This window comes from Eubalaena glacialis, chromosome 2 (genome assembly GCF_028564815.1).
Source record: "Eubalaena glacialis isolate mEubGla1 chromosome 2, mEubGla1.1.hap2.+ XY, whole genome shotgun sequence".
In the NCBI taxonomy this organism is placed as follows: domain Eukaryota; kingdom Metazoa; phylum Chordata; class Mammalia; order Artiodactyla; family Balaenidae; genus Eubalaena; species Eubalaena glacialis.
The window spans coordinates 188,755,963-188,783,177 of record NC_083717.1 but is presented as its reverse complement, the minus strand read 5'-3'; positions in this window follow the sequence as shown (position 1 = coordinate 188,783,177).

Sequence of the window (27,215 nt, the reverse complement as noted above, 5' to 3'; positions counted from 1 at the left end):
CTACTGTATCTGTATTTAATATTTCCAGTATGGCCTCATTTTTGGAATTTTTCCCCCCAAATCCCATCAGGCATCCTTGTTTTAAGTAAAATATATGTCTTCTCAATGTGTTAATCAAACTGAAAATTCCAAAGTCCTTAAAATGCAGCTATGGAAAAGCATCCACATCTGATCACATTTGAATCTTCAAGTGCCAAAGTGCAGACTGACAGATCAGGGGCAGAAATTTCTTTTATAGCAATGACAGGAGGAACAATTCTGACTCAAAAGCTACATTGAGAAGCAGGCTTTCAAAGGAACTTACTTATTCTAGCTTGTGATTTAGTTGTTTGCTTACTTTTCATCTACCTGCTTTTCAGTGCCTTGTCTTGAAAATTAAATCCATTTTTTGATCAGCACTAATTCCATAGAATAAGGAAAGACTTTTCCCTCAATACCTAACTGCCAATGTGAAACATAAGATTTCAAAGCACCTGTCATTGTCAGAAAGGGAAAATGGCTTTAGAGCCCTCCATGCTCTGGGTGTGTGTGTATGTGTATGTGTGTGTGTATGTGTGTGTGTGTATGTGTATGTGTGTGTGTATGTGTGTGTGTGTGTGTGTGTGTGTGTGTGTGTGTGTGTGTGTGTGTTTCCGGCTAATGGTGTTTAAGGTAATGTGACACAAATGCTCCCCATCCCCAACATGGTTGGTAAATTGCTAGAATTAGAATTCTATCCAAACCAGGGCACTAACTAGAGATACAACCTGTTCTGGGTTTAAGGCAGGGGCAAATACCGATGCAAGCAGCATGCAATGGGGTGTGTTGGAAAACGGGTATCGCTGCTTTTGAGCTGGATCACCTTGGTCTATGCACTCCTCACCTCTAAGTTACAGCAGCAATGTCAAAGTCATACATTTGTTATGAAGAACGAATGGGATGACATGAGAGAAACAGCTGAGGTGATACATAGAGGAGGTTTAGGGCTAAAGTTAGGGTCAGAGTATCGTGAAAGACCCAACAGAAAGGCTAGGCTGTCATGTCACCTCCACTAGTATAAAACAGAAGATGACAGAAGGCAGTGGACTGACAATACCGAGCATCCTGGCCCTTGAGTACCTGGGAATCACATTGCCATTTTGTTGTCACTAGAGAGGGATGTTAGTTCTTTGTTTCAGATTAAGTTAGAAAAAATTTCCAAGAAGAATACTGACTGGTTTAGCTTCTGTCACATGACCAGTTTGTAATAAAATAAACTATTTGGGGAACTTCAATAGAACACCGTGATTTGAAAGAGCATTTCTCAGAAGGAGACTCTTATTCTGAGTGGACAAAATAATAAATATCCACTTCAATTCATTCTCGATATCACAGATATTTAAGCATCCTGTTCCCTGCCCAAATACCTCCAACAAGGCCTCATGCTTCCTCAGGAATCAAACCTGGACTATTCTGACAATATTCAAAGCAGTTCTTTCTTGGCTGAGATTTTTGTCTGACAACCTTATTTTCTACTCTTTCCTTAGAGCATATTCCACAAATGAGTCAGGGTTGCCTGTGTGCTTGCCTTCCTTGATTACAAGGATGACAAATCTTTTCATTTGTATCCTGCTTTGGGGACATGGGTAAGCAAACTGGAGATGTAGGTAAGTATCATAGTTCATGGTTTATTGCCTTGCTTAAGGCAAGAGTCATCACAAAGTTTCTAAGGAGTATAGTCAGAACTGGAGCTCAGGGCATTGGTCTCAAAATCAAATTTTCTTTTAAAGGCCTTGCCATCCATGTATGAACCTTTTCTTCCCCTAGTTTGAAAGCATGGCTTTGTTGTTGATTAAACATAGTCTATGATTTTTCTTTTAATCTTTTTTTTTTTTAAACATCTTCATTGGAGTATAATTGCTTTACAATGTTGTGTTAGTTTCTGCTGTATAACAAAGTGAATCAGCTATATGTATACATATATCCCCATAGCCCCTCCCTCTTGCATCTCCCTCCCAACCTCCCTATCCCACCCCTCTATGTGGTCACAAAGCGCCGAGCTGATCTCCCTGTGTTATGCAGCTGCTTCCTACTAACTATTTTACATTTGGTAGTGTATATATGTCAATGCCACTCTCTCACTTCGTCCCAGATTACCCTTCCCCTTCCGCATGTCCTCAAGTTCATTTCCTACGTCTGCATCTTTATTCCTGTCCTGTCTCTAAGTTCTTCAGAATCATTTTTTTTTTAAGATTTCATATATATGTGTTAGCATATGGTATTTGTTTTTCTCTTTCTGACTTACCTCACTCTGTGTGGCAGACTCTAGGTCCATCCACCTCACTACAAATAAGTCAATTTCGTTTCCTTTTATGTCTGAGTAATATTCCATTGTATATATGTGCCACATCTTCTCTATCCATTCATCTGTCTATGGACACTTAGGTTGCTTCCATGTCCTGGCTATTGTAAATAGTGCTGCAATGAACATTGTGGTACATGCATAGTCTATGATTTAAAGGGGCCCCTGGATTGCTGAGACCCACACCCCCTCTAGGGAGAGCATGAGGACCTTCCATCCACAAGGGTTCTGCTTAGGACCCTCAAGTATGCCAGCAAAATGCAGCCCCATGGATGCTCAACAGGCTTTTATAACTGAACAGTCTCACCTTAATTCAGAATCTGGACACTTTCTAGGTATTCAGAGAAGGTACCATCAGATAGTCATGCTTCTATGTTCCTGTCAAAAGCCTGGAAATTTTGGAGGTTCCTTTAAGGAATGTGCTGTGTGTTCATAACCCTGCTACCTCTGACATGCTCCTTACAGCCACCTTAGTTCTTGGAAGAATACATTGCTGACCTACATATCCTAGTCCTTCCCAGAGCTTCTTAACTTTGACAAGGTTTAAATTTTATGTCATCAGCCTCAGTCTAATGCTACAGAGAAATGAGCACAAGCATTTACGATCTGGATGTTCAATAAATATTTACCAAGAGATTGTGTATGTAACTGAATGCCATAATAATTTTGAAATCTCTCACTACAAATGTGTACTTGTCAGTTCTTCCCAGTAATTCTATCATTTTTGCTTTATATATTTTGAAAATATGTTAAATGTTGAAATCAAGTCATAATAGATGTATCTTGATGAATTGCCACCTATTATCATTATATAAAGACTGTCACTATACATAATAATCATTTTTGTCTTAAATTCTATTTTTCTAATTTCTATATGGTTAGTATTTGCCTGTTATATATTTTGCTACCTTTCTATGTTGTCATGTGTTAGGTAGGTATACTTTTGTAAACAACATATACTTAATTTTTTAACAAGTCTTATATTTAATAACTTTTTACTAATGGAATTCAATCCGCTTATATTTATTGTGATTATTCATAGCATTGGGCTTTTTCCTAGCATCCTACTTTATAACCTTTATTTGATGCCTTTAATAATAATGCTGTATCTATGACTCTCTACTCAGTTTTCTAGAATTTTATTTTCTGGGTAGGATAGTGTAGGGGAATTAATTGTGGAATTTTGTTGTTAGTTTAGGTTTTTTTCTCCATTGGTTTGAAATTTATATATGTAACTTCTTTATTTTCAATAGTTACACCTGAAATTTTTGCCATCTATACTTAACAAGGTTTAAAGCTAATAAGTATCTTAAACTTCTTCAAAAAAGAAATATAAGGATCCCAGATATTTTTCCTTCTAAAATGTGTTTCTATATGCCTGAAGAATATCTTTTAAAATTACTTTATAGCGGTATGATGACCATAATTTTGAGCTATCATAAAATAACATTATTTTACTTTTATTTTTAATGATAGTTTTTGTGGCTACACAATTCTTAGTTGAAAGTTACAATCTCTCAAAACTTGAAAGATGTTACTGCACTGTCTCTTTGTTTCCATTATTTCCATTGAGAAGTCTGTTGTCAGGTGGTTTATATTTTTCTCTCTGCTTTTAGAATCTTATTTGATGTTCTGCAATTTTACAGTGTATCTAAGTGTGAAGTTCTTTTGTTTAATCTTGCTTGATATACACTGCACTTTATTTTCTATATTCTTAATTTCTGTATTCTATAACTGCTTTCAATATTTTTTAATTTTCTTGCCTCTCTTTCAAACATTCTGGGTATTTCCTCTGATTTACCATTGTGCTTCCCAAATTGTCAGTTCATTTGTGTCCTATTCAATATTTGACCCATTCATGGGGTTTTGAAATTCAATAATTTTATTTATAAATGTACTATTGGTTATTTTTTAATCAATTCTGCATAGACATGTTTGATAGACTTTTATCCTTTTCTAATTTTATTTTCTTAAATATTTCACAGACACTTATTTTACATCATATGTATAACTCTGTATATGTGTGTGTATGAGACCTGCTTATGATCTCCAGAGAGGATTTTCATTTGCTTTTTCTGAGTGTCAGAGGATGTTACAGACTGGTACTATTTTTGGCTCCTTATAAGCTTCCTGGTCCAAAGTATAGCTCTCAGGTTGGGCTCCTCCATTGTACTGGAGTCTAGACTTAGATTCTTCAATGGAGCCTTGCTTATTGTTCAAGTTCCATGTTCAAGTTCAGCTCAGTCATGTTTTTTGTATGTTTCTCTGTTTTTAGTTCTTAGAGATGTCCCTTATATTCTATCAAGTCAAGAAAAACATTATAATTATGTTTATCTATGTTTCTTTTATTAACTTCTAGTTAACCTCAGATCTGGTAGTATTTCAGCCAAGACATTCTTCTGATCACCTAACCTGCTGTACTACCAGAAGCCCATTTGCTGGAATTATGTTTAGGGGATATTGTCTACCTCATCATTCAGTGTTCCTGGCCTTCCAAATAATGATAATAAAAATAGTAATAATAACAACAATTGTATACTGAGAATTTACAAGGCGCCAGAGACCATGCTAACCATAAATGCCTCTAGTCCTCTGCACATGGTGAGGAAGCTGTATTTCTGAGAGTAAAAGTGAATGGTATTTAACTGTCATAAACCTAGTTTATAGAGGATTGGAACTGAAAGGAGACTGGCATAATGTTATGCGCATTTAATACTATGCTGTGATATGTCTCAATTTCAAAATATAAAATTATATAAAACACTTAATTAAAAAATTAAAGAATTCACAGCTATAAAATATATTAATTTACCCCAAGAGATTGGTGTTAACCCTCTTCACCAACAATGAAAGTTGAATGACTGATTGTACCTCCACTTCACCTGGAACACCAGAAAGCTCTGGAACAAATTGGAAAGTCGACTTAGTCATTCTAGGTTGGAATCATTATTCATATTTCCCTCCTCTAGTCATAACATTCTAGCTGCATGTATATTTAATTGTATATTCACTATATTATTTTTTATTGCAACCATTTCAAAAATGAACAAATCATTAAAGAAATGAAAATTGAACATAGTAGATACGTGGTTGCTTTATAGAAAGGGCTTAAGTTGCTCAGATCTTGTTTTCAGAACACATGCAAAATTCTAGCAGATCAAATATCCACATCACATACTATTTTAGCTTTCTTTCTGGAGGGTGAATCCTCTTCTAGTATACTAGGTGACAACAACAAACACTTAATGACAGCAAATGCAATCTTGTTAACATTAGAAACCTTACAAAACATTTTTCTCCAGTTTGTTCTTCACTCAAAACAATCTTCTGGATCCATTGGGTTCTATACATTGTAGAATTCAGAAAGCAGAAGCACTGAAGCTCTGTGCCTTGCCAATACCACAAGACTGGTTGGTGCATTAGTCAGGGTTCTTCAGAGAAATAGAACCAATTTATTACATAGAATTGACTCATATGTGATTGGAAGCTAAGTCCCTTTGAGCTGGACACCCAGAAAAGCTGATGGCATAGTTCTGAGAACAAGGGGCCAGAGGTGTTAAGTCCCAGTTGAGGGTAGAAGACTGGCATCCCACTCAAACTGTCAGGCAGAGAAACCAAATCCCCCCTTCCTCCACATTCTACCCCAGCCCTCGACTGATTGAGATCATGCCCACCTACATTGCCCACCCACATGGTGAAGACAATCTGCTTTACTCGGTCTACCAATTCAAATGCTAATCTCTTCTGGAAGCACCCTCACAAACAGACCCAGAAATAATGTTTAATTGGAGCACCCCATGTTCCCACTGAGTTGACACATAAAATTAACCATAACAACCAGCAAGTGGGAGAGGCAGGAAGGGCCGCCTCACTGACCCAGAACTCCTCTCTCCTTTTTGCCTCCTATATTATTGAAAGGAATACTGGTCATTGCTTCTTTCCCAACTCTCCAGGAAAAAGGAAGGAAAGAAGGAAGGGGGAAGGGAGGAAGGGGAAAGAGAGAGAGAAAAAGAGAAAGAGAAAGAAAGAGGAAGGAAGGAAGACCCTTTCTTCTGCTTTCTTCTTGATACTCCTCTACACTTTTATTCCATTTAGAGAAATCATCTATTGCCCATTCTCCTTGAAATTTAATATTTCCTAACAGTCATTCTACTTTTTCCTGGGGCTCCAAGTACTGCTGAGAGGGTCTAGGTACTGAACTGAGTGGCCTCATAATCCATAGAGTTTTGCCTCATCTTCAATGTCAAATAATCATAACAAGGGTTTCTTAATTTGCCTCCCTAGAAAGCTGCCTACCTACCATTAAAACAGGTCCCTTGCCCTTGGAAGAGCCCTCTATTTCTCTACAAGATTTGTCCCAGTCAAATCAATTAAAACTTCTTCTCTGTAAAATACTGTACTACACATAATGTTTTTATCCCAACATGTGAAGTAAAGTCCTGCATTTTTTTAATTAAAATTGATTGGCCTTTTAGGATTTTTTGTCTTTCTCATACATAAATGTTGAAACTCTCTAAATTCAGAAGGAACATTGGATAATTCAGTCGGAAGAAGGTCAGCTATTCCTTGGGAAGCTGAAATCTCGAGCTGCAAGGATACATACACGATTAGGTGGTTCAACACTTTCCTTTTACGTTTGAGGAACCTCAGAACCAGAGATATCAAGTCACTTTCTCAAGAACACACAGGTAATTTTGACAAGAGTATTCAAAGGTTAATTGTTTTGTGCTTAAGTTTTCCAACTAATTAACAAGTTGACATAGTCACAGTAGTAGATTACAAACACTAGAAGCCCAGTCATAATGTTTTTATCATTCTCATTCTATTTTGACTATTTCAATGATATTCCGGGACCCTCAAAATGTGACTTCCATATATCCAAGGATCGTAGCATTTTAGGACACTCAGAAACCTTATAACAGAATAGAAAGTTGTATTTCAAAAATTATGAAAGCAGGCTTCCCTGGTGGCGCAGTGGTTGAGAATCTGCCTGCCAATGCAGGGGACACGGGTTCGAGCCCTGGTCTGGGAAGATCCCACGTGCCGCGGAGCAACTAAGCCCGTGAGCCACAATTACTGAGCCTGCGCGTCTGGAGCCTGTGCTCCGCAACAAGAGAGGCGGCGGTAGTGAGAGGCCCGCGCACCGTGATGAAGAGTGGCCCCCACTTGCCGCAACTAGAGAAAGCCCTGGCACAGAAACGAAGACCCAACACAGCCATAAATAAATAATTAAAAAAAAAAATAATGAAAGCTTATTTATCTGCTGGGGACTAGGCTATGTGCTTTTCAGTGCATTAACTTATTTAATCCCCAAAAGAACTTGGTGAGATAGGTACAGCTACTATTTTGCAAATAAAGAAACTGAGGCTTAGAAAGATTAAATAAACTGCTTAGAATTACCTAGGCTGTTAGGGGCAGAACAAAGCATCAGATCGTGGTTTCTCCATCTCTGGAACCCCAGTTTCTAGTTGGGGTTAGTTCTGCCTCTCAGTGGATATAAGCCACACTGGGGACCACACTGGTTCACATGAGACCAGCCACCCTGGCTCTCAAGAGACCCCTGGGATGAAGCGGGCCAGTAGAGGCTGCCTCAGATGGGAGGAAGTCCAGGCTGGCAGGTGGTGGAGGAGAAGGAGAAGGATGAGGGTCCTGCAAGGGGACAGCTGATGTTGAAAGACCAGGACTCGGTAACAGGCACCATTTTGGTTCAGAGACTATTGAATGTGGCCAGTAAGTGGGGGGCATTGAGAGCGTGGAAGTTACATAGTAAGGCAAACTGGCACCAGACTCAGAATTCTATTTCCTGAGCTGTAGGCTCAAAACTGTGGTGAGTAAAGCAGGGATCTGGGTGCTTGAGTGCTGGGAAGGAGGTGGCTGGCATGGCAGATGAGGACTGACATCTGGGCAGTCATGACACTAAATTGGATAGACAATATGGGTAGACAGGCAACAAAGGGTGGTGGGAGATCAGTGGGTTAAGAGTGAATCACTCCAGAATTCCAACATTTCTCTTCATGCACCTGCTGTGTGACCTTTGCTAAGCACTTAACCTCTCTGAGCAGCAGTATCTCATCTCTAAAATGGAAATGACTTCATGGAGGTGTTTTGAAAAATAAATGACATAATATTAAAAAATGCCCAGCATAGTGCTTGTCATACAGTAGGTTCTTTTTTATTATTTAATTTTATTTTTCCAGCTTTATTGACATAATTGACATACAAATTGTGTAAATTTAAGATGCACAATGTGTTGATTTGATACACTTACATATTGAAAAATGATTACCACCATAACATTAGCTAACACCTCTATCACATCACATAATTACTCTTATTTGTGTGTGGTGAGAACATTTAAGATACACTCTCTTAGCAGCTTTCAAGTACATAATGCAGTATTATTAACTATAATCACCATGCTGTACATTATATCTCTCTCCAGACCTTATTTGTCTTATAACTAGAAGTTTGTACTCTTTGACCATCCCTTCATTTCCCTTACCCCCTGGTAACCACCATTCTATTCTTTTTCTATGAGTTTTAACAGTTTTAGATTCCACATATAAGTGATATTATACAGTATTTGTCTTTTTCTGTCTGACTTATTTCACTTAGCATAATGAAAAAGCTTCCGCACAGAAAAAGAAGCAATCAGTACAATGAAAAGGCAACCTATGGAATGGGGGAAATATTTGCAAATGATGTACCTCATACAGAGTTAATATTCAAAATATATAAATAACTCATACAACTCAATAGCAGAAAAACAAACAATCTGGTTAAAAATGGACAGAAAGCTGAATAGACATTTTTGCAAAGAAGACATACAGATGGCCAACAAGTACATGAAAAGGTGCTCAACGTCACTAATCATCAGGGAAAAGCAAATTAAAACCATAACGTATATCCCCTCACACTTGTTAGAATGGTTGTATTCAAAAAGGCAAGAGATAAGTGCTGGTGAGAATGTGGAGAAAGGAAAGCCTTGTGCACTGTTGGAGTGGGTGTAAATTGGTGCAGACACTGTAGAAAACTGTATGGAGGTGCCTCAGCAAACTATAAATAGAACTACCATGTGAACCAGCAATTCCACTCCTGGGTATATATCCAGAGGAAATTAAATCAGTATCGCAAAGGGATATCTGCATTCCCACGTTCATTGCATCATTATGTACAATAGCCAAGATAGAAAAACAACCTGGCTGTCCTTCCATGGTTGAATGGATAAAGAAGAAGTGGTGTATACATGCATATGCAATGGAGGATTATTCAGCTATGAGAAAGAGGGCAATCCTGTCATTTGCAACAATATGGATGGATCTTGAGGGCAGTAGGTTCTGATTCTATGAACATATACTACTTCTTCTGAAATTTTCTCTACATTACTTTCTTATGGCTTCTGTAAAAAATTGCCTCACACTTATTGGCTTAAAAACAACACAAACTTATTATCTTAAAATTGTGTAGGTCAAAATTTCAATATGTGTCTTACCGACCAAAACGTAGATGTCAGCAGGGCTGTATTCATTCTGGAGACTCTAGGGGACAATCTATTTCCTTGCCTTTCCGGTTTCTAGAGGCTGCCCACACTCTTTGGCTCATGGCCTCTTCCTCCTTCTCCAAAGCCAGCATCATAACATCTTCAAATCTCTGGTTCTGCTTTTTTCTTCACATCTCCTCTGATTCTGACCCTCCTAGCCTTCCTCTTATAAGGTACTTGTGATGGCATTGAACTCATCTGGATACTGCAGGATAATCTCCCTAACTCAACATCCTTAATTTCATCACGTCTGCAAAGTTCTTTATTCCATGTAAGGTAACATATCTACAGTTCAAGATGGTTAGGACATAAACATTTTGGGGGTCATTTCTCTATTGACTCCACCCTGTAAGAACCAAATGATCCCAGAGATTCATGTGGAGCCAAGTCTCCAGACAGAACTGTTCTGGAATCCACTGCAGAGAGAGGTGACGGGGTGAAGGGTGATTCTGTCATCACGCTTTGTAGGCAATCGAGAACAGCTCTTACATTCTATACCTGAGAAAACAGAGACCAGTAAGGCATAGAGTTTCCTCTAAGGGTACAGGGAATGAGTTTGGGGTGACTTTCTTCATATTTAACACAAACATGATAAAGCAGCAAATGTCCTTACTCCTTATTGATAAGCAAAGGTCACCTATGGCTCCTGCATAAAATTATCCTGATCTCTTTTTTTCAGGGCCTCAAGGCTCAATTGCACATTATCCTGTGTCTGTATTTATTTGTGTTTAATCTTAGTACTTGTCATTTTCTGAAATGATCTGGTTTTTATTTGTTTGCTTTCTAAATTGCCTGCATCCTTTCAAACATTGCCTAGTTCAACAAATATGTATTGTAAGGATGGATGGATGGATGGATGGATGGGTGGAAGGGTGGGTGGATGGATAGATGAGTGGATGTCTAGGTATTGTGTTTAACAGGATGCTAACTGAGCATTTTACACACCATAACACGTGCAATCCCCACATCTCTGCAAGGTAAGTACTAGTATATCCCCACATTACAAATGAGGAAGGAGACTTTGAGAGACTACATGATGTGACCAAGGTCACAAACAAGGGCAGAGGTGGGATTAGAACCCAGGAAGTCTACTCTAGAGTCATGAAGAACTTCACCCATGGCAAAGTTCTGGGCAGATCCTGGATTCAGAGCTGGCGTTTCCACAGGGCAATTAGTGTGTGTGTGGTTACTTTCTGAGAGGGAGTATTCTTGAAACTTCCACTCTCCTGTCTGCTCTGCTTTCTTCACAGGCTTTTGATTTCAGTCGAATCCAATTTAGCAGTACAGGGAAGCTCTTGGGAAACCAGTTTATAGGTGTAGATAGGCTCCATAGCCCAGAGCTTACCACTTGCTGTTCATGACCACCTAGGAGACGATATGAAACCGAGGTTTGTGTGGATGGATGTTGGAGGAGGTAACAGGGCATGGTCCATGCATAGCTGAAACTGAGTCTGAGATTGACATACAGGAAAAAAAGGAAGTAAAAACACTCTGGATGTGAATTCACTATCAATGCTAACACACATTAAGCATCTCCCTTTACATTGAGCTCTAGATTTACACATAAAAGTAGCTCTTAAACTCATCATCTCATTGAATTACTCTGAAATAATTTATGCATTAGAAGTTACTAACCCCACTTAACAGAAAATAAAACTGAGGCTCAGGAAACCAGAGCAACGTGTCTGTGCCACAAAGCTAGTAATTGCTATTCTGATTTGAACCCTGTTGTATCTTGGCACCAAGTACCTACTTACTCCATGTCACGGGCTGAGTGGTGGCCCCCATAAAATTATGTCCATGACCTAATACCCAGAGCCCATATGTATTACCTTATAATACAAAACATATGATAAAGTTAGGCTATAGAGGGAAGAGGTTTATCCTGGATTATCAGGTGAACCCTAAGTGCCATCACATATATCCTTAGAAGAGAAAGGCAGAGGGGGATTTAAGACAAAAAAGGGGAGACTATGTGACCTCAGAGGCAGAGATTGGGGTGATGTAGCCACAAGCCAAGGAATGCCAGGAGCCACTAGAAGCTGGAGGAGGCCAGGAATGGATGCTCCCCTGGAGCCTTTGGAGGGAGCACTGCCCTACCAACACCTTGATTTCAGACTTCCGGCCTCCAGAACTGTGAGAAAATTAATTTCTATTGTTTTAAGCCTCCCAATTTGTCATAGTTTGTTACAGCAGCCAGAAGAAACTAATACACCCCAAGATTCCTCTGGCTTTAACTAACCTGGTTAATTTAGAATAGGTCTGGGCTTTTATAATTAGAAATGATATATTTTAACAAAGAAGTTTTCAAAGAGGCAATGCTTTTAAACATTTTTAAAAATCTTCATATAAAATACATATATAAGTACATATTTCCAAGGTCCATGCTTTTCATTAAAGTGAATTGCCAGTAAAGAGATTTCTGATGTGTTAGCCAAGTGTGTTCTTCAAGAAGGATCAATGACTTCTGTAAACGTCATCTTCAAGACTGACTTATCCCTGTCTCAGCCACATGTCCCACAAATTATTTAGTTTCAGAGTTACTTTACAGTGAGGGAGGGGTGTTGCTATTTATTGAGAGGACTGCATTACATCCCAGGGAACTCCAAGGTCTTTTATGGAGAAACACTTCCCAAAGGACCTCAGACAAAGACTACAGATACTCATCTCCCAAAACTGAAACACAAGTACGGGCTTAAGCTCCAGGTAGGGAGCACGTGACAGCTCAGAATTTAATGCACCGTCAAACTTAATATGATGAGGAGTCACAGGATAGGTGGTAGATTCTGCAAGGAAATTAGGCAGCTACAGACATGGGAGTTAGAGCTCCCTTGAAGTTATGCTCAGGGGAAATACCTAAACACATAAAACTCAAAGCCAACATCCAGCTTCTTTTATTCTACTAATTTGAAACAGTGGAGAGATAATTCAATTCACCCACAGAACTGAAGCCCTGCCTCCCTGCAGACTGGATAAAATTAATGATCCCCCCTGAATAAATAAAACTTAAACTGCTTTGGAAGGCCTGGTCAAAAAGGAACTTTGAAGAGCTCCTCAAATATTTGCCAAGTGCTAGAAGTCACAAGGAACTTAAAGAATGATGGTGACAGTGATGTAAAGATAATGGTGGTGGTGGTGATGGAATGAAGATGTTGGAGACTATGGTGGTGCTGTTGATGTAAAATGATGAAGATGATGGTGGTAGTAACGTAAAGATGATTGAGATGACTATGGTTGTGATGTGAAGGTGCCGAAGATGAATTCTGAAAGTCTATTGTTCGTGATGACAGGGTTTTATTAGGTTTTTGGTTCAACTGAGACAAACCTATCTTGAATTATGTCCAGCTTTTGAATTGATGATTTTACCCAATAAGTACTTACCAAGTGCCAGCAAAATTCTAAGTATTATCCTAAGACTCAAAGAGCAAATTTTAATAAAATATTGTCTCCAGGAATTCAGAGTCTGGGAGTAAAGACTCAAGAGTAGCATGGAATTATACCAGAGTTTAGGAAGGGCCCCAGTGCCCTGAGAGAGGGGTAGGACTTAGTAGAGAAGGGTGAAGCACACTTAAGTGAGCCTGGGTGTTGAAGGGAGTCTATAGGGAGGAGGTGCCGTATGCCCTCTGCCATATGCCATATGCCCCTGCACCATAGGAAGAGATCCTCTTGCCATAGGGAAGAGCAGGTGAGACATGGAATGGAGAAAGATTATGCCCTGGTCTATCCATGTGGGCAGTAGAATAGAGGAATAAGAATGAGAGGTGTGTGTGTGTGTGTACACGTGTATGTTGGGCATGGGAGAGAGGATGCTGAAAACCTAAAATAATTTAAATGGTTTATATATGGTTAAGTGGGATTCACAAGTCTGAGTTTTCTTAAACTTGGTTAATTGTTAGAATTATTAGAATGTTTAAGTAACAATAAATGGAATAGTGAATGAGTTAGGAAATAGCAAGGGTTCATGACTTTTTACAGCTTGCCGGGCCTGGTGCTGAGCCTGAAACATAGATAATCTCATTGATCCCTCTCAGAACATCCTTACGAAGTTGATACTATTATTATCCCCATTTTAGAGATGAGGAAACTGAGGCACAGAGAATCACAGTGGCCCAGCCAGATTCAGTTCCAGGCATTAAGTCTTAAGCTGCAAGGCTCTTAACCACTAGGCCCTACTGTTCAAGGATGCCTTTGTGGATGCATGAATGTACAAATAAAGGGATCTGGGCCTGGGGGTGCCCTGGACACACAAAAGTGTCTGAGTTAAATGCTTGGGTTTGTCTCTGTGTCAGAAGCAAAATTCATTTTGGTTGTTTGTTAGCTTTTTCTCAGCCATTGTGTGTTAATATTACGCTGTCCTCTGGTGTTTAGTAGCACTCTTTTTGTACATATTGCCTGGGCTCAGGGGTGCAAGGTAACATGCTGGGGCTGGAAGTGGGGCTGTTTCTGGAGTCAGCAGGTGGAGACTGGAAGATGGCAGTACATTTCTTGCTTGCAAACTTGGGCTCCTCCCTGCATCTCTGACGTGGCTTCCTGCTTTACAATGTGCCTACTTCACAAGGACTAGCATATGTGAAATTCCTGGTGTCTTCCCCAGAGTATAGTAGGTGTTTGATAAATAATGGTTGTTATTATTCCTATGCAAAACGTCTACCTGATGGGGATTTAATTATTCTCTTTCTCTCAAATTGACTTTCTCTCTTCTTGGAGCTTCTAACACCCTTAGGGCTTTAAAGCATACTTTGCTGCTGGCCCATCCTTCTCCTGATAAATGGGCCACTTCTGTGAAGCCTGGTGTGCATCTCCATCTTGTGCTGCAATTCCAGAAAGTTCTCCTGCTTTCTTGCTGCCTATTGAGCTTATTTTGGACAATGGGGACCTGGACACATGGGCACATGTTCCCTGGACTCTGCCCACTTGGGTCTTCCTGCTGGAGAAGCAGCTCTCCGACCCACCCCACTGGCCTTCTAGCCCCTCTGCCATAGGGACAGCTATGACCTCTTTCCAGATAGTTCTGGCTGGTGTCCTTTCCTCCTCTGGTCTTTGCACAAATGTAGCCTCTCAATGAAGCATCCCCCCCACCCACCCCATCCTATATCTGGCGCTTCCTACCAATAACACGCTTTATTTTTCTCCAAGGGACTATCACCATCTAAAATGCGATGCATTATACTTTTGTAGTTTATTGCTGCTAGCTTACTTAGCTTATTATCTTATTTATGTATAAGAGGGCATTCAACACCACATTTCCAGCACCTACAACTGCAGCTATCACCTAGTAGGTACTAAAATAATATTCCTCGACTGAAGCCTCTCACCCAGGAGGCCAAACATGCAGGTGATTTCCATAATTAACAACCTGACTCTGATTGATAGAATATTGACCTGAGTTATTCCTCTGGCAGCTGCCCTCGACAGCCTGACAATTACCTACAAGGACACATACTTGAATATCTCTTTTCATCACTATAAAAGCACTATTCACTGAGTACCAGTTCCCTCAGAGGGAGTGAACACTTTGCCTATAGCATCGTCATGTGAGAACACAGTGGGGTCTGGGTTATCTCCTAAACCAAAATGGCTCCAAAGTCTGTGTTTAGCCCACTGCTAGAGCAAGTTTCAAATTTATGCAACATCAAAATCTGACGTGATCTTTGTAATGAACAGAGACTCCCAGGACCCAGCTGCGGGGACGGGGTGTTCTGATGCCAGAGGTCTGAGGAGAGGCACAGAAGTCACATCTTTCACAAGCATCCCCCAGTGGTTCCAATGCATTTGGTCCAGAGATGTGGCTTGGAGAAACCCAAGCTCCATGCCACTGCCCATCTATTAAAACAGCAGAAAAGAGTACAACTGGGGTCTCCATTCAATGCAGGTAGCCATTTGTGGTTTTCTATGTCTGTGAGAGAGAGGAGGGAAGGGGCAGAGTGAACAGGGAAGGCAGAATTGACTGGGGGGATTTTATTATTTTATTCCTCCCCACCCCCCAGGTATTTATAGCTCATATGATACCCCAAAGAGACCCCTTGACGCTAAACTCATAAAATGCCTACTTGGGAGTCAGGCTGTAATTTACTTTTCTAAAGATGCCTCAATTACATCCAAGGAAAAACCTGGTTACATTTTTAAAACTCAGGAGCAGCAGCTTTTAAATTTATTCAAACTAATGAGCACGTATAAATTTGGTGAATGCTAATTCATGGGAGTTGGTTGTGGCAGTGGGAGAAACACAACAAGAGTGTCACTGCCAGAGAACAAAGTGAGTGGGTGATGTGAGTGACAGTAAAGATTTCTTTTAACATCACTAAAAGGCGGCTGAAGTGACAGGTAAGAGGACAGATGCGGAATTCTGCAGCCCTCAGAGAATTTGTGTACTATCAAGAAGGGACACGTTGACTTGATACCAACTTAATAAGTTCAGCAGAGGATAAGAGCAGGGGATGGGGGGCTGCTCTGATGGCGAAAGGGCAGCCACTCCCGCTTCCTCGGGAGGCAGGGGACACAGATCACAGAGCCTGGAGGATGCGACTCACCATTGAACTACAGGCCTCTGTCCTCCCCGCACCCCGCCCTTGCAAATTTCACAGGATTCAGGCACATGGTTTTAATCTGTTTCCATAGATCTCCAAAATGAACTTAGCATCCTCTGGAGAGAATTTCCACTTCGGATCATCTCGAAGGGAATGAAATCTTAGATCAAACCCCATCAGCGTACACCTGGATTTCAAGAGAGTCATTCCCCAATCAAATCTGCAGGTTTCTGAAGTTGGAAACCTCCAGCTCAGGGAGAAATCAGTGGGAGGCCAAGCTTTGAAACCTTAATAAGCATGGCTTTGTGACCTGCCATTGTGCTTTCTGGGGGCCGGGGGTGTCTGAATGGAGCACAAACGCTAAAGCAGCTCAAGCCTCCGCACTGATTTTTTCTGCCAAAGGTGGGCCCCTTCTCTGACCTGTGTGCCGTTCATGTTTACGTGGACTCAGGGCCCACCCTGAGCTGAGTGCATCCCTGCTGACCTCTCCAGCCTTTGACCTACCCTCTTTTGCCTGCATGCTTCCTGAGTGTCAGCTATGTGAACCTAGTCACCGTATGTTACGGGCTGAATTGCGTTCCTTTTAATGAAGCCCTAATCTCCAATATGACTGTATTTGGTGATAAGACCTTAAAAATAATTTAGGTGAGATGTTGTCGTAATGGTGGATCCCGGAAATGATGGGACCCGTGTCCTTAGAAGAAGAGGAAGAGACATCAGAGCTCTCTCTCTCTGCAAACACAGAGGAAGAAACTTGTGAAGACACAAGGAGAAGGAGGGCTGTCTGCAAGCCAGGAAGAGAGTTCTCACCAGAAACCAACCCTGCTGGCATCTTGATTGTGAACTTCCAGCTTCCAAAACGTGAGGAAATAAATGTTTGTTGTTTAAGGTACTCAGATTATGGTACTTTATTACAATAGCTCCAGCTGACTAATACACTATTCTCTGAAAGATCCTGTGCTTTGAGCCCGGTGTCTGTTCTCTCTCTCTGGAATGCCTTTCTCATATCACCCACTTGATGATTAAATGGTCCTCAGCCCAAGTACCTGGCAGGTCCTCCTGGATTTTTCTGGATTGGAAAGGCTGTCCCTGTTCTATGCTTACTTAACATCCCATGCCCTTCCTCTTGTAACGTTGAGCACACAGCCTTGAAAATATGACTTTACCCGATTTTCCCCACAACTAATCTCTAAATACCTGGAGACCATCGGCTTGGACTTACATCTTGGTGTTTGCAGAGCTTATCTCAGTATCTGTCTAGGATCTCTTCAGTGTTTGCAGAGTAGATTGATGGACAGAAAGAGGAAATGGATAGATAAACAACTAGATGGACAGATGGGCGGATCAATGGATGGATGGATGCATGGATGGAAGGATGGGTGACTGAGTGGCTGGCTCTCTGATTGGTTACATAGATGACAGTTTATTACCTTTCCTAATCAGGAGCTCCCCGCCGTGCAGAGGACAAGGTAAAGGTTGAGGTTGGGACACCAGAATGTAGTTTCTCAAGGCACACCACTCTTTTCACCAAACCTTTGTATCTAAAATTCCCTTACTTGTTCCCTCACTGTTCATTCCACTGGCTGCTGAATCTCTGCAGTATTGGATGGATTTTCCTAAATCTTTGCCTACGAGTTGACTGGACTCTTTCTTTATATTGTACTTTGTCACATCCCATTGGGGAGCTGATTGCATTTCAAAACAGAGTCTGCAGAATAATGTGGTGTAATAATAATTATGGACCAGACATTTTGACAGACTACCATCTCATTTAATCCTCACAAATAAATTCCTGAAAGTTGATATCATTAGCATCATGTTATGGCTGACAACTGAGAGGTTCAGCCAAATGAGGGCAAAGACAAGATTCAAAGTGCATCTCTGTAGCATCAGTTCAAAACCACAAGATGAATGAGCAGCCCTGCTGCCTAGTGTCTTCTTGAAAGATGGACACCCAATGCTATCTGGAATTGCACCTGCATTTTCTGCAAGAAGAATTGGGCTGGGAGACATATTTCTCTTTGAAATAATTTAACTGGGGGAAATTTCCGACTGTGCTGAAAGCTGACCTCTTGGACAAACACACTGTCATAAAAACGTGCTATTTGCTAAGAGTGCATTGAGAGTTTTAAATCATCAAACTAAAGTACCCCAGGCTCTGATAGTAAAATTTTCATTCAAAGAAGGACTCGGTTTCACAACATAATAAATTATATATGACGGGGACATATAAAACATTTAAAGATATACAGAATTTCTCTGCATTTGTGTCCAGTGGAAGAGCTCAGCTCTTGAAGTACTTCTTTTTTTTTTAATGTCAATCCTGCCTAGTCATAAGAAGAAAAGACACTCATCTTTCCTCCCCCTTAAAATGAGCAGCCACAAAACAAGTGGCCTATCTCCTACATCTTAAAGTTGAGACTTTATGATTTATTTTTGTTCTCTTTTTTTTTTTCAAGTGTGTGTTGGGATGAAGCCATGCCACGGTGGATACCAAGTAGTTAGAGAGACTGTAGGCAGAGCTTTGGGTGACCTCTGATGCCAGAATAATTAAAAATAAACAGCACAGACACATAACAGGCAGACTTGAGGGAGCTATCCAAGACAGATCAAGATGAAGTTTGAGGGATATTGGTAAAGAGTGGAGCTTATACAAATAAAAGCTGCAACTACTGGAACCACTTTTTTAAGGTACTGAGTTTAGAGAGACATCTAGTAAAATAATTGAAACAAGAAATTCCTAGATACAGTTTTACAAGCACAGTCCTGGCTCACGGTAGCTGCTTAATACGTGATACATTTCTTTGCCTTTCTGAACTGAAAGATGGTCTTCATGTAATGCTAAAACACAAGTGTATATTAGTCAGCAATTCCTGCATTCATGCTGTATAACAAACTACCCCCAAATTCAGTAGCTTACAACTATACTCTCACTTATGGGTCCACAGGTCATCTGCAGTTTGGCTGAACTAGGCTGGCCTCAGCTGAGCAGCTCTGATTCCAGATGCTGGTCAGCTGGACTTGCACCCAGACTGACCGTCAGAGTCAAGTCTGCACCGTGGGTTTCCTTCTTCTCTTTGGACTGGAGCTGTTTGAGGCATGCTCTTCTCATGGTGAATGGCAGGAATCCCAGAGTGTCAACAAAAGCAGGCACTGTCTTTTGAGGTCTTGGTTTGGAACAGGCTCACTCTCCTCCTGCCATATTCCATTGGCCCAAACAAGTCACATGGTTGAGCGGGATATCAGTGGGGCAGGGAAATACCGCTTTGGTAGGTGGTTTTGAAAAGTCACATGACCAAAGGCATAAATATATAATTTAAATACAGGAAGATCATGAAGAACTGCAAATAATCATTGTCTCGACTTCTCCTGGGTTTGATCTCAGCCCTTGGTCTTAACCTGCTGTGAAACTTTGAGGAAATCATTTCTCTCTCCCAGTGCAGTGGCTATCAAAGCTCAGTCCCAGATCAACAGCATCAGCCTTACCTTGGAATCTGTTAGACATGCAGACTCTCATGCCCCACCCAGACCTACTGAATCAGAAACCAAACCTCAGGTAGTGAAAGTAAGTCATCTAAGCACACAGAGTGTTAAGGGATGGCCTTACTCCAAAGCCTCTTTCCTTTCACCATATTTCCCTATCAACCAGGAAGAATAGAAGGAGGAGAAACAGGTAAGTGGAATTGATTAGAAATATTTTTTAAGTGAAAATGAGAGTTAAAAACACTTCCCAAGTATGCAGGCAGATTCATTCATGTCCCTCTCACCTCCTGCCAAGCCCACCCACATTCCAGCGAAGGCATTTGGTTAATCACCCTTTGTGCAGAAACCTGATCCAAACCCTCAGGTCGCTTCACTGTGATTGAATCTATTTTTATTTTTTGAAATCCCATCAGTTTTACAGGTGACTTCCAGGCCTGCCCAGCCTTGGAAGGGGAATGCGAGGCCTCCCTGCAGGTAAAAGCCCCTTGTATTCATATAGAGCTTGAGCCTGAGGGGCCACCCACAGCCAGAGCACTCAGGGGTGACAGCCCCTGGGAACACTGGTGAGTGCCGAAAACATGTGGGGCCCAGGCAGCCTTGTGAACTGGACAGAGATTCTCACATAATTACATGGGAGCCCAGTGGATGGGGAGGGGCAGTGCTCACAACGCCAGTGCCCGGTGGAGGGGCTCGAACTGAGGGCGAAGAGTCTGGTTCTGGTACAAACTCTGACCCTCGTGAGCTCTGTGATGCTAGACAATGTACCTGGCCTTCAGGGGGCTCATTTACCAATGTTGGTAATTTGTATATTATATTGTATTGTATTATGTTATATTATTTATTATATCACATTACATTATATGTCATCATGTTAATATAGAAATATAGTATATCATTAGTACAATGTGATGCAACATATATCACATGTGTGCCATATGTACACACCTTATCTGTTAATATAATAATATATAATACTTTTATATAATAAACATAGCTATATTATCTTATACCATAATATCTCAAATGAATATAATATACATATATATTTTGTTATGTTATGGTAAATTATAAATATATTAATATGATATAACTATACTATATCATATACATTATGTATTTTAAATATGAATACCTACATTGTACATGATATATGTGATAATGATGTATTATAATATAGTATTGAATAATTATATAGTTAATGTAATCTATATAATGACATATGTGATCTATAGTATATGTTACTGTATTATATTATGATTGTTATCATCCTTATTAATACTATGATTGCCATGTACTGAGTTAGTCTTAGAGCTGGCTTTCCCATTCGTGTTTCTCCAACTTCAGAATATGTGAGCACCGATCCCAAGCAATCCCAGCTTCTATGAATAAAGGGTCTTAAAACAAGACGTACATCCATATCTGCAGCTGTATGAGGTAGGAGCAAAACGACCAAGATGCTGTAAGCTCTGGGGTCATGCAAATCCGAATTGGAATCTCAGCTCTGTCACTTAGCTCTGGGCCAGGCCCCTCCTAAAGCCTCAGTTTCCTCATCTATACATGGTGATCCTTCAAATAGCTCAGTAAATGCAGTGATGACTCACGCTCCCGCAGCCGGCATACACCTGGGACACAACAAGCATCAAAACAGATGTGAGCATGTCTTAGGGGTGTGCAAGACGGTCTGGGGTCAGACGCTGTTGCATGTGAGTTTCAGGTTCCAATTCAGCAGTTGGGAACCCTCAGGCAAGTCTCATAAACTGTTTGAGACTTTCCTAATCTGTATAAAGAGGATATTCACCCCTGCCTCTTGGTGTTATTGGGACGCTGACTGTGACAAAGCTTGAGAAGCACTTGACTCTTGGTTGATCCCCATACATGGGGATTTGTTTATGAGTGGCCCTGCTCTCCTTCTGGAACTAGGACAGTTTACAGTGGGGATGGCAGGGAAATGACCACTCAGCCTTGATTTGACCCTCAAAAATCAAGACTCCTCCTCTTGTCCATTTCCTGGATTGCCCAGGCTAAACGTGCAGATCCTGGGAAGGTAGGGTGGGTGTCTGCTGAAGGTATTTTCTGCTGCAGGATTCCAGGAAGGGCAAGCAGCTGCAGCATGTAAGCCTGTGGGCAGCTCTCCACACACCCTCACCACTCTCACAGCTCAGCATCCTCGGTCACCCACAATGCCCCCCAACTGAAAGCCCAACCAGCAGACTCCACCCATTGAAACCCTATGGATCCAGCAAGGCTTGTCTCCAGTGACCCTTGCCCTCTGCTCATTCATTTGACAAACATTTCTTGTTCACTGTCTCCTCACTGGCAGTCTCTCGATTCCCCAAACAGGACGGTGGTTTGTCTTTCGACCTTCTCATAGACTTGTCACACAACCTTACAAGGACGTTTTCTTGAGGCATTCAATTCTGCATGGCTAGTATATAGTGGGGGCCTGGCTAAAGAAACATTGCCAGACAGAAAAGAATTTCTGCTGTCAACGGGCCTGAAATTTATTCTATGCATGTGTAATTAGAAGCAAAATATAATAGTCACTAGCTACCTGTGGCTACTTAAATTCAAATTAGTTAAAATGAAATAAGATTAAAAATACAGATGCTCAGTCTTGCTGGTCACATTTTAAGTGCTCGATGGCCACATATGGCTATTGGTTATTGTATCACAAGGTACAGACAACACATGTCTATCTTTGCAGAATATCAGAATATTCCATTGGGCAACAGTTCTCAAGATCCTCTGTCCCCCTTGAACCTCTGTTATTCTCTTTCCCTCTGTCCATTCCCTTTAAAAAACCTAACCAATTATTTGTACACTTATTTGTTTAATGGTGGTCCCCCCCAAATAGACTGGTAGCTCCTTAGGAGTAAGGATTATGTTTACTTCTTTCACCACTTCAACCCCGACACTTAGAACAGGACTGGCACACAGGAGGCACTGAAAACATATTATTGAAATGAATGCCTAGAAGGTTGAGCGACTATATCCCATTGACTTGACTTTCAAGTCTTTGTATACACTGATCTTCCATTTGGTGGTATGAATCCATTAGATTGTCATAGCTCTTCAAGGATACCACCTACCATCTCTTCAGCTGTATCCTTCTCCCACTGATACTCTGTTGACACTCCTGCTCTGGCCACATGGATCTAGCCAGGTCTTGCTTCTCTCTTCTTTGTCTTTGCTCATTTAGGGTCTCAGCCCCCCTGGGACTTCCTCCTATATCCATGCCTGCATGATTCAATCTGACCCAGACTTCAAGTCTTCTCCAGGAAGACTTCCAAATCTAATGCCTCCCTCACGTCTCCTCACCTTCTTCCCCCAAAAATAAATTAGAAACGACCTCCTCCAGCTTGGAATTTTCTTGTTTTTTAAACTCTGAGACTCTCGGGAAACTTCTCATCTGTTGCCTTGTCCATGCCTGCTTGTGTACATTTTTGTTCACACTTCTTATCCACTATTTGAGAGCAGGATTTCTGTCTAATTTAAAACCATGTTCCCAGGCTCTGAGAAAAGTACTTAACACACAGTAGATGCTTAAAAATATTATTTGAATGAACATGAGTAAATAAATGATTACTTTTTAAAGCTATGATTCTACAATTTTTCTATTTATAAATGATGGTTGCCACTAGAGAGTTTAATTCTCCTGTGGTTTACGTCATGACTTTTTTATTTTTCAAAAAATTCATGTTAAACTGTAAAGCATAAAGCTCTATAGCACATGTAATTTGTAAAATCAAATTCTAAAATTAAGAATTTATTACAGACAATGGTTCAAGGACCTAGGGCTCGATGAAGCAAATTTCCTAAATTGAAGTATTTCTTGGGAATGAAGTCACATTCATTTTGATTTTGCAACAAAGTAAATTAATTAAAGTAGGAAAAATGTGAACCATTAGTGTAATTTATTGGTATTTTATATCCATATTAAAATGTATATATTTTAGACCAATATTTACATAAAGAAGCTACAAATAGAGGACTACCCCTCCACCCCCCATTACCCCTTTTTAGACTATGCTCCAGAAGAATGACAAGATTTTTCTGTGCTTAAGGCTGGAAAAGTCTGTGTATCCACTGTCACATGCAACGCTCACATCAGTCCTACAGTTGGGGACCTTTATCCTGTTGCATGTTGGCTCCACAACCTGTTACACAACCTTTACAAGAAAATTCTAAGTCTACTGCTTACTGAAGTAATGGAGAACCTGGAAAGAGCTTAGGCAGTGCTGGTAAGGTGGGAAGGCAAGGTTGGAATTGATTTAGGGTTATAAATCCTGGTTAAGCAGGTCTTCCAATGCGGAGGCTTGAATGGTATTTGGTAAGGATCCGATACAACTGTCCAGAATAGATGGAAAAAGCAAAGTAAGGATTTTTGAAGCAAGAGATTAAAATGATGTTAGAGGGTAAATTATCTGCTGCTGTTTTACCTTGAAGAAGAGTTGGTGGTTCTTCCAAGAAGCCGCTGCAGTGAACAATCAAAGAATCAAGCCATTTTCCTGGAGAAGACTCTGCTGGAATAGCAAAATCATGCTAACCAAGCCCATGGAAGAGGAAAAGCATGCTAGTGTGGACTGTAAATTTGGTCAAGAGAGAGAGCTTCAGACCTCAGCGGTCTGATCCACCTGTGTGTGGATACATGTTTTCCAAAATCAAGCCTCACGGGACAGAGGAGAAACTCGGCTTCTTGAAACAGGATACTGTTTCCTTTTTCCATATGGCTACATACTTTTAAAAGGAGTGCCTGCCTTGTTTTTGAACTCCAGAATGTGAATTAAAGACCCGTCCCCATCCACAGGGAGCCCACCCCCGTGAGGAAAGGAGGGTTGCAGAGAGCTGGTTTTTTTCCTCCCGTCTTCAACAGTATATGCAAAATAAAACTTTAATTTGAGTGCTTTTTGAAAAACTCCAGTTGATTTCTGATCTACTAAAGTGTTATATAAGTAGAGATATAAATACACATTGATCAATATTTTATTCAATTGTCTTTCCCCCTTTGAGCCACCTTCCAGGCAGGCGGCTATTCAGTGTTCAGAATTGTAAATGCAGCTAGTACTTAGTGACTTCATTTTATTCCGTTGAAATACTGAAGGCATGTGGAAAGGTGCTATTCTCTCTCGGGGAAGTAATCCGTGGGATGAATGCTAGATTGTGGATGAGGGCTAATGGAGCATGTTAATAACATAGCAGGTTAACAGGCAGGTTACTTGTAAGGAGGCTGCCAGAGCTGGGAAGGCAAAGCCCTGGTAGAAATGATCCCCTTCGTGTTCATACTTGGAAACGGTTTCCTCATTCCCCCAACACAACTGAAATGTTGTGTTCTTGTCCATCCCAATAACAACACAGCAGGCAACACACAACCCTGCCTTCTCCTGCTTTGCAGCTCCTGCCTTTTTACACTCTACATTCTTCTTGTTTGCAAGTTGAATTAAACTCTTTCCTCCTTTCGATACAAAGAATAAGATATTCTTCTATGAGTTTCGATCATAGCCCCTTTAGAAAAGTGTGAGAAACAGAATTCTAAATTATAAATGTCAGCAAAGGACGGAGATAAAGTCCACCAGAGGAGATGTCCGGAGCGGAGGCAGGCCTGGGAGGCCCATCCAGCCTCAAGAGCTCTGCATGCCATAATGCTGACAAGGTCTCTGTCTGAACAACACTTTCCTACCCCATGCTGTCCTAATGCTCTTGAGTGTGAATTAAAGACCCCTCTCTGTCCGTAGGAAGCCCACTCCCAGGAGGAAAGGACGGGTGTAGGAAGCTGTTTTTCCCTCTCTATACCAGTACGTATGGATTCACCTGGATTTACATCCATCTGGATACGACTATAACACAACATGTTCTGGATAAATCTGGATTTGAAGAAATATCATATGATCTGTTTTTTAATATTATCCTCTAATTTCTTGGTGTTTTGAGAAACCACTTGTATCTATATCTGAACCATATTCCTACCTATACCTGTACGTCTACCCATGTCTATCTATATAATGTGACAATTAGGTAAATCCTGAAAATGAGCCTGGTGGATAAAATCATGAGCCCCATGAACTGGATTCAGAAGATGTGGGTTTGAGCGCCAGCTCTGCCACGGGCCGGCTGACTGACCTCAGGCAACATAGGAACTCTCCCTTGACCTCAGTCACCTCATCTGAAGAATGAATCTAAACAATCCTGTCTAACAGGGATGTTGTATCCAATGTAGCATGTATGTTAAAAGACTTTGTAAATGGTAAAACTGAGAAGGCAGCATAATCAACATTATATACCAACAGTGGATGTATCTGAGTCATGGGATTATGTCTCATTTTAAGTTTATTCTTTACAGGTCATTTGGTCCCAGTGAACATGCTTTTCTCTCCCCAGGAACAAATGCCTTAAGACGAGAAGTGTGTAAGTTTGTGTGCAGGTGTATGTGTGTGTGTGTGTGTATTATGTGTGCATGTCTCTGTGTCTCTCTGTGTGTATGTGTGAATATGTGTATATGCATACATGTATGTGTGCATTGTGCACATGTGTCTGTGACAAACACACACATGTCTTTGTGTGTGTGTGCCTGTGCATGTGTGTACATATGTGTATAAAGGAAAATTTAGTGATGGCACAATCCTTCCAACTACTTTATTTTACCCAAATTAAGTCTTTAATATTTATCACTAGATGGCGTGTCTGTAGACGACACAACCCATAGGAGACAGCTGATCCTTGCCCACTGGAGGCACCATCCTCCCAGTAACATGCAGCCATGGAAGAGACCTGCACAGACAAGAAGCAGACTTGGGGCTTTAGGCAAGGAATTCTGGGAATTAGGTAGATGGGCTCTGGATGGGCTGATCCCATTGACCCCAGGAAATCCTTACCTTGAGGGAATGGTTGAGGCTGGAGGAGGGCTCAGAAGGACCCTCTAAAGCACAGGGTCCAAAGCTGGGGCCTGACACTATCTGGGGGTGACCCTATCCTGGTGTCTACTATGGTCCCTGCCTGAGATGCACCCAATAAACTTTGGCTAAATAAATGGATAAAGTGGATCACCAGGTGGTCTTCATGGTTTTAAGAAAGACTTAAAAACTAAAGGTGAAAACATCTGTAAGTGTCTCTATGTTTATTCTGGAGTTAAGAAAACTGAAGTTTGGAGATGCTCTGGGATTTGCTAACTGCCACATGCTCCATTTTAAGTGGCACTGTTAGCTTTAGAAACCAGGTCTCCTGTCTTCTTTAAGGATGCCTTTCCTTTTGCATTAATTCTATATTCAGTTTGAATTCACTTGCCTTCCTTCAAACAAATATCAATCACGATATATGGATATATGGCCGTATTCAACAATCACTCTACAGT